Consider the following 8702-nt stretch of genomic DNA (forward strand, 5'->3'; position numbering starts at 1 on the left):
TAACTGGGTCGAAAGGTGCGTCTATTTCAAGTTTTCTGAGGAATCTCCGTACATTTTTCCAGAGTCACTGCACCTATTTGCAACTCCACCAGCAATGTAAATGTGTGCCTCTTTCCCCATATCCATGCCAACACCTATTATTGCTTGTGTTCTTAATAACAGCCATTCTACTTAGAATAAGAGTTCTTTTAATTTGCATTTCTCTAATTACTAGAGATGTTGAACACTTTTCATATATTTGTTAATTGCTTTTATATCTTCTTCTATGAAGTGTCTGTCCAGTTCCTTGGCCCATTTATTCATGTGGTTCTTTGTATTTTTAGTGTAAAGTTTGAGTTCTTTATAGATTATGGAGATTAGTGCTCTATTTGGAGTGTGTGTGGCAAAGATTTTCTCCCACTCTGTTGACTCTTTTCACATTATTGCTTCCTTTGCTGAGAAAAAACTTTTTAGTTGGTATTTACCACATTTATTGATTCTTGCTTTGATTTCTTGAGCTTTGGGGGTCTTGTTAACAAGTCTAGCCCTAAGCCTACAATGATGAAGATTTGGACCTACTTTTTCTTCTATTTGGTGCAGGGTCTCTGGCAAAATTCCTAGGCATTTGATCCATTTTGAGTTGAGTTTTGTGCAGCGTGAGACACAGGGGTCTAATTTCGTTTTACTACATATGGATTTCCAGTTTTCCCAGCATCATTTGTGAGGTGGCTAGTTTTTCTCCATTGTATGTTTCTGGCACTTTTGTCTAGTATGAGGTAACTATTTATGTGGGTTTGTCTCTGTGTACTCTTTTGGTCTTCATGTCTCTTTTGATGCCAATACCATTCCTTTTTTATTACTATTGCTCTGTAGTATAGTTTAAGGTCTGGTATTGTGATACCTCCTGCTTCACTCTTCCTACTCAGGATTGTTTTGGCCAAATTTAAAATTTTCTATATTCTGTTTACATTTTCCCATCCATTAGTCTTCATCATAGGTATTTCTTGGCCAAAGTAGAAGCTGCTCCATGTATGGACATAACATGAGCGTCTGTGTTACTTTCCTTCTGCTCACAGTTCCTACTCTGGGTTTCTTAAGGCCCAGTTCAGGCTTTTTGGAACCTTTATTGTTTACCTGTTAATTAATGGATTTGCTATTTGTGCACTAATTTATTTGATTCTACATTAATTCATTTATTCTACAAACACTGTGAGTGTATTATGTATTAAGCAATATGAATATTTAAAGGTAAGTAAAACATGGCTCCTACTCATCAAGAGTTTAGTCAGATTGGGAAGGCAGAGGCACAGGTAAAGTATTTTATGTGACTAATTTTTGTGGGTGTTACTTTAACCAAGGTACATTCAGGATATTATGGTAGCACAGAAGTACTGAAATTTGAAGAGGTCTAATGTTGTCCCATTGCTGAATCCAAGATGCACAGGTATTATATAGATATCCATCACAACGATATGTGTATGGAAAGGGGAGGGGGAAAATAATTGGAGGCAGAAGAAAAATCATGGGAAAAGGTACACTATTGAGACAAAAATATGGTAGTCAGGGAGCTGCTATCCTGAATCTCACTGGGATAGGTGTGCTCCTGGAAGTGACTGGAAACGAACTTCTAAGGTAGTGTCTTAAGTAGGTGGGTTAATGTATTTTTTAACATATTAATTTTAGAGCAACTTAGTATTTGAGACAAGGGTCAAATTAGTGTTAGGAAGACTATTTAAGACACAATAGTAACAGTCCAGATAAGAAACTATGAAGTTTATAATTGCTTCAGTAATGAGATGTGACACACTCCCCTCAGGTGTGGATCTGGATGGATCCTATGGAATCTAAAATGTGTCCTGGGTAAGTGGATGATTGTGGTAACATTAATTGTGATCAGTAATTCAGGAAAATGACCAAGTTTTAAACAGAGTTTCACTTTGGGCAATGAGGGAGAAATACTTAGCAAGTGGGTGAAATGTGCTAATTCTTCAATAAAAATTTGAGTGTTTATTAAGTGTGCTGAATTTTTGATGTTTAAAATTTGGGATGTTTGTTTATGACATAATTTTTACCTTAAAGAGGACATAATCCAGTGGAGGGAGGCAGATATTGGATTGTAATATAGAAGAGTAGTGACCAATGAATAGGGTCTTTGGAGTATGTGACTGAGGAGAGCTCAGTTTGGGTGTTGGATGAAGTGTGCACTGGGCAAAGTGATTTTAGCATTCAAACACAATTTTTACAGAGAGGGAAGGCTGGATATGAATGATATTTTCATTGAGGGAACATAAAAATTACTGAGGCGTGAGAAAATGTAAGGCCTTTAGGGAGGTCGTTCTGTGACTGGGATGTAGACATATATGCAATTGTGGACAGTTGCTCGAGAATTTGTGTTTGTTACAGCAGGACTTCAACTCAGATTCAACTTTCCTGCTCAAACTTTTTCTAACAATTATTGCCCAGAACAATAACTAAATTAGTAATGCAAGTCAGGAAATATAGACGTGAAAACATCAGAGGCATTAATAGGATTGTTACTTTCATTAAAACAAAAAAGCAAGTATGTATTTCTAGGTGTGCGAAACCCAGGATTTTTGATTGAGTGATTGGTGGAATGCTTTCCTATCAAAATTGTCTTTAAAACAATTTATTTATCCCATGGCTGTCTTACTTTCCAAAACCTTTTCTTTAGAAGCAGAAGTTAAAATGGGTATAATAAATGCCCTTGGAACTTAATTTGGGAGTCAATTTCATGACATTTGCATTAGTAGAAAACAGGTCCTAGGTTGTAATTGTGAATTAATAGCAAATTGTTTTAGAGAAGAGGAATTACCTTCTGATAGCTTAAAAACAAAGAAAGAAGAAAGACACAGGCTTTTCTTTTGTCAGCCTCCTTCCCTCCCCCACTTGCCCCCTCCGTTTCTCATTTACACTCCCCTGTCTCTTGAGAAGCTTGGATCTTGGCCAGAGCATGTATTCTCCAAGTCCCTGCAGAACCTGACTGAAGTGAAATTGGCAGATTTCCAAGTGGAAGGGGGTGATAAAGAAATTATGTTTTGTGCATATAGAAATATGCCACAATGAAATGCACTATTCTGTATAATTATTATGCACTGATAAAAAAGGGTCAGTAGACTCCTACAACAATTTGCAGTTTATGATTTATGCTTTGGTGAATTGGGCAGATGGTTTACCTACCCAAATGCATACTTCAATACCAGCAAGGCTTTTGACTGTTATTTTTATTCCGGGAGTCATTTCAGTGATAAAATCTTCAGTTCATGTCAACAAAACTCTAGTATCTGAAAGGCACTGTACTAGTAAACCAATAAAACCAGTTAAAAAATATGAATTTATTTTCTTCAAGAAAGTAGCCATTATAATGATTATGTAGTTGTGCAGTTACTTGCATTTCAATACAACAAATTATGGAGTTAACTCTAGTTGACTAGTTCTTGATTACCTGTATGCTTATTTTATCCACAGCACAATTATTTTATATGTGTGATTTGATATTCCATCTCCTGTCATGACTCTAACCCCCAGCATGGGTTTTCAGCCATCCTGACAAGTTTGAACTGGTTGATTAGCTGGTTTCTGCTGCCTCAAGTCACGTATTTTTAAAATTTGCATGTATCAGCTGTAGTTTCAAGTATATTTTGCTAATGCATTTTTACCAGTTTTACAATGCCTAATCTGATGTAACCCTGAGTTATTTTCCAAGTCATGATATTCCATTAAAGAGTTTGGTAGCTATATAAGATCTATTTTCTCTTGGTATTTATTCATCATATGAAATATGTTTATTTGGATTACTTTAGTCATTATTTAAGAGATTGCCAACCATTAAATAGCTAGAAGAGATTATTTGTATACAAAAAAAATCTTTCATACATGAATAATATAAATTTGTTAATTAAAACTATGGAGTAGGGAGAATATATTTAAATTTAAGTCTCTGTTTCTGTGAGCAAAAACAATTTTAGTAAAGAAAATAAAGTAGAACTTGCATGACAAAGTTAATATGACTATCTGAATTGTCATTTGAATTTTTTTTATTCTTTTTAGCTATGAATTGTCATTCTATTAGCATATTTTTAAGATTAGTCTTTATTGCCTTTTATTACTACTTCAGTTATGTCTACCCATAAGCAATTTAGGAAAATAAATAAAAATCTCTAAGTAAATTTGTATTTAAATTCAGATTATTCCCTTGACCCCTCTGCAATTTTTCATGCATTATGTGTTATAAATACTTTTGAAAAATTTTGAAAGTGGGATGAATTGAGGATGGAATTTATATATTCATTTTAACATTCCTTTCTTTTCAAACAGTACCGGAAGACATGTGGAAATGAGAAAATTTGGGAATCCTTTCCTCCAGGAATGTCTTTCACAAATGGAGCTTCGCTTCTGGTTTTCATTGGATACTGACCTTGTGGCAGAGCCACAGTTGCCTTTCCTGCTATTTCCGGTGATTCACAGAACATTTGAATAGTGATGCTTGCCTTGGTTTTACCGATTTTCATTCTGATACCTTGTTTACTTTGTTGGGGCAGAAAAGCTTGCACTAATTTCTCTCTGTGGTGGCTGATCTTATCAAGAGCTTGATTTTACCTTGTATACATAATCTTTGCAAAGGAATGTTTACAAAGAAACTGGGAAATACAATCAAAAAAAAAAAACAGGAAATCATCAGCAAAAAAAGGATCAAGATTTTCTTACTGCTGGCCACACCAAACCCGCCAAATTTTCTAATACCTTGAAAAGCACTGTAAAGAAGATTGCAAAGTGTTCATCCACTCACAACTTATTTACTAAAGAAGATGATGCAAATAAAGACTTTTCCTTCTCACCAACAGTCAGTTACCGAGTGGTTATTGCCAATGGTCTGCAAAAGAAAATTAATGTAACTAACAGTGATAATGAGGATCTGTTTCAAGAGGTAATTTCAGTTGAGAGCTCTTACTCAGAATCATTAAATGAACTAAGAAGTAGTACAGAAAACCAGTTACAGTCAGTACACACCATGCCAGTTAGACACAATAGAAAGAGCTTGGGTAGTCTTGCACCCTCTGAGGGCAGTTCTGATGGGGAGTGCACTCTGCATAGCTTAAAATTTGGGGCTTTATGAAAGCTAAGAAAATGGAAAAAGAGTCAAGAATGTGTCTCCTCAGATTCAGAGTTGAGCACCATGAAGAAGTCTGGGGGAATAAGAAGCAAATCTTTAGACAGAACTGCCTGAAAACCAAAGACAAATACTCTGGAGCCAGGGTTCAGTTCTTCTGGCTGCATTAGCCAAACACATGATGTCATGGAAATGATCTTTAAGAAACTTCAGGGAATAAGTCAGAGTGAAACAGAACTTTCTGAACTATGAGGGCATGTCAATGCTCTCAAGCACTCCATCGATGAGATCTCTAGCAGTGTGGAGGTAGTGCAAAGTGAAACCCAACAGCTCCGTAGAGGGTTTGTCCAGTCTTGGAGGGAAACCAGAGACATCCATGATTATGTTAAACAGGTCATATGGGTAGCAAAGCAAGCCTGAGATTTTTAAATGTGCCTGAAGAAAGATTTGAATGTATTGAAAGTGTGGTGTAACAAATTCTAATAGATAAAAAGGGTTTCTCAGATGCACCAAATACTATTAAAATTGAATTTGCTCAAAGGATAGGACACCAAAGGGACTGCCCAATGCAAAACCTTGATCCATACTTGTATACTTTGAAACCCCTCAGCAAAGGATTCTGTCTTTAAAAAATCATATAAACTCAAGGGAATGGGCATTGGAATCTCAACAGATATTCTGACTTATGATATCAGAGAAAGAAAAGAGAAAGGAATTCCATCTTCGAGACATATGAGAGCATGGATATGAAGTTATCTACTCCAGAGCCCCAAACTGAAAAGAACAATTGGCAGTCAACTGATGACAGTGATGGAGAGCTAGAATCTGACCTCAATAGAAACAGTTATGCTGTGCTTTCTAAATCAGAGTTTCCAACAAAAGGAAGTACTTCCAAGTCAAGCTCAAAATCACACAGTGCCAGATCTAAGAATAAAACTGCTAATAGCATAGTCCAAATCAGATTATGATAAAATTCCCTCACAATTGCCAGAATCAAATAATTTGGAAAAGCGAACCACAACCCAATATGCAGATGCAATGCCTCTCTGGCATTCACAGAGTGATATTTTACTGCTAAACTTAGTCGTTCTGAGTCAGATTTTTCCAAATTGTGTCAGTCTTACTTGGAAGATTTTTCAGAAGATCAGTATTTTATTAGAACTAATGGGAGCTTTTATCATCTTCAGACCAGGAGCTTTGGCAGAGAAAACAGGAGGGTGTACCTACCTTGTATGACGGTCTTCAGGACCAGTATTTGAATGAGAGTGCTCAAGGTGTCCAAGTACAGAATGAAACTGAGAAAACAGAAACTGTGGATAGTGGACTTTGTAATAGCATGGTGTGTCCATCTGGAGACCAAAGTCATTACAGTTATTCTCAGCTCTCTTCCCCTGAGGATCTTTCCCCATGGAAGGAATGGAATCAAGTAGAGCAAGGAGCTGATTTAGGATTAGACTCATCCACCCAGGAAGCTTTTGATTATGACAGTTTATTTGACCAACAGCTGGATGTCTTCAATAAAGACCTAGAAGACTTGGGAAAATGCCACAGTGACCTTCAAGATGACTCTGAAAGCTTTGATTTAACACAGGATGGCAACTCTTCTCCATGAACTGGCCTAGATAATAAACCACAAGGCCAGTGGGTTGACCAATATGATTTGTATCAGGAAACTACTTCTAATGAGTTGTACCAAAACCAAAGCCAGTTGCCCATGATGTATCGAAGTCAAAGTGAACTACGAAGTGATGATTCAGAGGATGCCCCACCCAAATCTTGGCATAGTCAATTAAGCATTGACTTTTATTATAAGACTTTCTGCTTCCCAAAATTTGTATCTACACTCCAGAGAGCTAAATCAGCCTTGGAAGTAGTATGGAACAAAAGCACACAGAGTCATAGTGGGCATGAGGACAGTGGCTCTTCTTTAATGGAAAGATTTCATATGTTATCTCAATCAACTGCTAATGAATATAGTACCACCCTTGACTCTGATATCTACCCAGAGTCCTACTACTACAAAGCAGAGGATGAGGAGGACTACAGTAAACCAGTGGCTGATAATGAAACAGATTGTGTCAAAGTCATGGAACAAGTCCTTGCTAAGCTAGAAAACAGGACTAGTGTTACTGAAACAGATGAACAAATGCAGGAATATGATCACCCTTCATACAAAACACCCTATGAAACCCCAGAAGATGAGGGTTATGATGGGCAGGCAGATGATGTGGTTAGTGAAGGAGAACTGGAACCCTTACATGACCCAGCATCTGAAATGGAAATAAGGGAAGATGAAAACCAAAAACATCCCTGAGCAACTGGTGGAAATCAAAATACCAAAAAGAATCCAACCTTCTTTCAAAGAGGCAGCTTTAAGGGCCTATAAGAAACAAATGGCAGAGTTGGAAGAGAAGATCCTGGCTGGAGGTACTCATGTTTAAATGCTACATTATGAATTAATAGTGTTTTGCCATTGAGTGTTGCTGTTTAGAGAGTGTTTTGTTTACCTGGATGAAGAGTGTACTTGTGATGAATTTGCATGTCTTTTTTGAGAAGGTTTGGGCTTCATGCAACTAGCTCTCCCAGCAAGATGGGTTGGATAATCTAAAGTAAAAACATATTTCAAGTAGATCATATTAAAAGGGCTCCAAATTTAACCCTACTCATTGGAGTATAATTCTTTGGCGTGACACAAACCCCATTTCATATTAACCAAGTGTGGCATCAGTTGTCAAGAAAATGAGGAGTGAAATTAAAGGACAGCACCTTAAAGACAATAGCTGGATGTCCACTCCTTGGTTCCATTAGGTTTATAGGGATGGGGAGAAAGGTGCAGTTAATATTAAAATAATTGAGAATATGAACTCTCTGACTTAACCATTCCTCCCATCCAATTCACCATTTGGAGTCTGATGATAGGAAAAGTTGGGTTTCCACAGCCAATCTTAGCCAGTCCCACCAGAAACTTCCTTACCATCTGCTGATGCAGCTGAGGGAGAACAATAAAGCCAAAGCCACAGGCAGTGCCTGAGTGGTCACAAGTCATTCTCTGAGGATAAATTAATAAGGGAATAGAGCAGTGAAGCTTCCTCTTTGTGAGAGAAGTAGAAGTTTCTTCATGATTTGGAAATGAGAAAAGCACCTTATCTAAAACTTTTTCTTAATTTCCTGGGGGAACAATTTTGAATAATATACGTGGTAGCTGTATATAAATATATGAGTTTAGTGATTTTGTTTTACTTCTCAAACTTCGTCAGTATTCACAACCTTTATTTGCATGCTTACTACTTAATCTCAAATATTCAACATACTATTTTATGAAGGTGTGGATTTATGTGATCAAGTTTACTTGCTTTTGGGCAATAATGTCATAATATTTTACTTACTTCATAATTTGCAGCTTCTTTGCCTTGACCAATAGCCTCCAAACTAGCCATTTTCTGGTTAATATGGGTAGATTATTGAATAGTCAAATATCTTTATTGTTAAAATATTTCAAGCCCTAAGAAAATTGAAATCACAATTAGTCTTCTCTGTTCTAAAAATCTATCTGTGTAGCACAAGAGAGTTTACATAATTTAAAGAACAATATTAA

At 36.6% G+C, this 8702-nt stretch overlaps 1 pseudogene; it reads left to right on the forward strand.

Moving 5' to 3' along the window:
• The first annotated feature begins 4559 nt into the window (after positions 1-4559).
• Positions 4560-7548, forward strand: LOC124975788 (protein unc-13 homolog C-like; annotated as a pseudogene).
• The last annotated feature ends 1154 nt before the right edge of the window (positions 7549-8702 follow it).

The sequence above is a fragment of the Sciurus carolinensis genome, unplaced genomic scaffold, assembly GCF_902686445.1.
Source record: "Sciurus carolinensis unplaced genomic scaffold, mSciCar1.2, whole genome shotgun sequence".
In the NCBI taxonomy this organism is placed as follows: domain Eukaryota; kingdom Metazoa; phylum Chordata; class Mammalia; order Rodentia; family Sciuridae; genus Sciurus; species Sciurus carolinensis.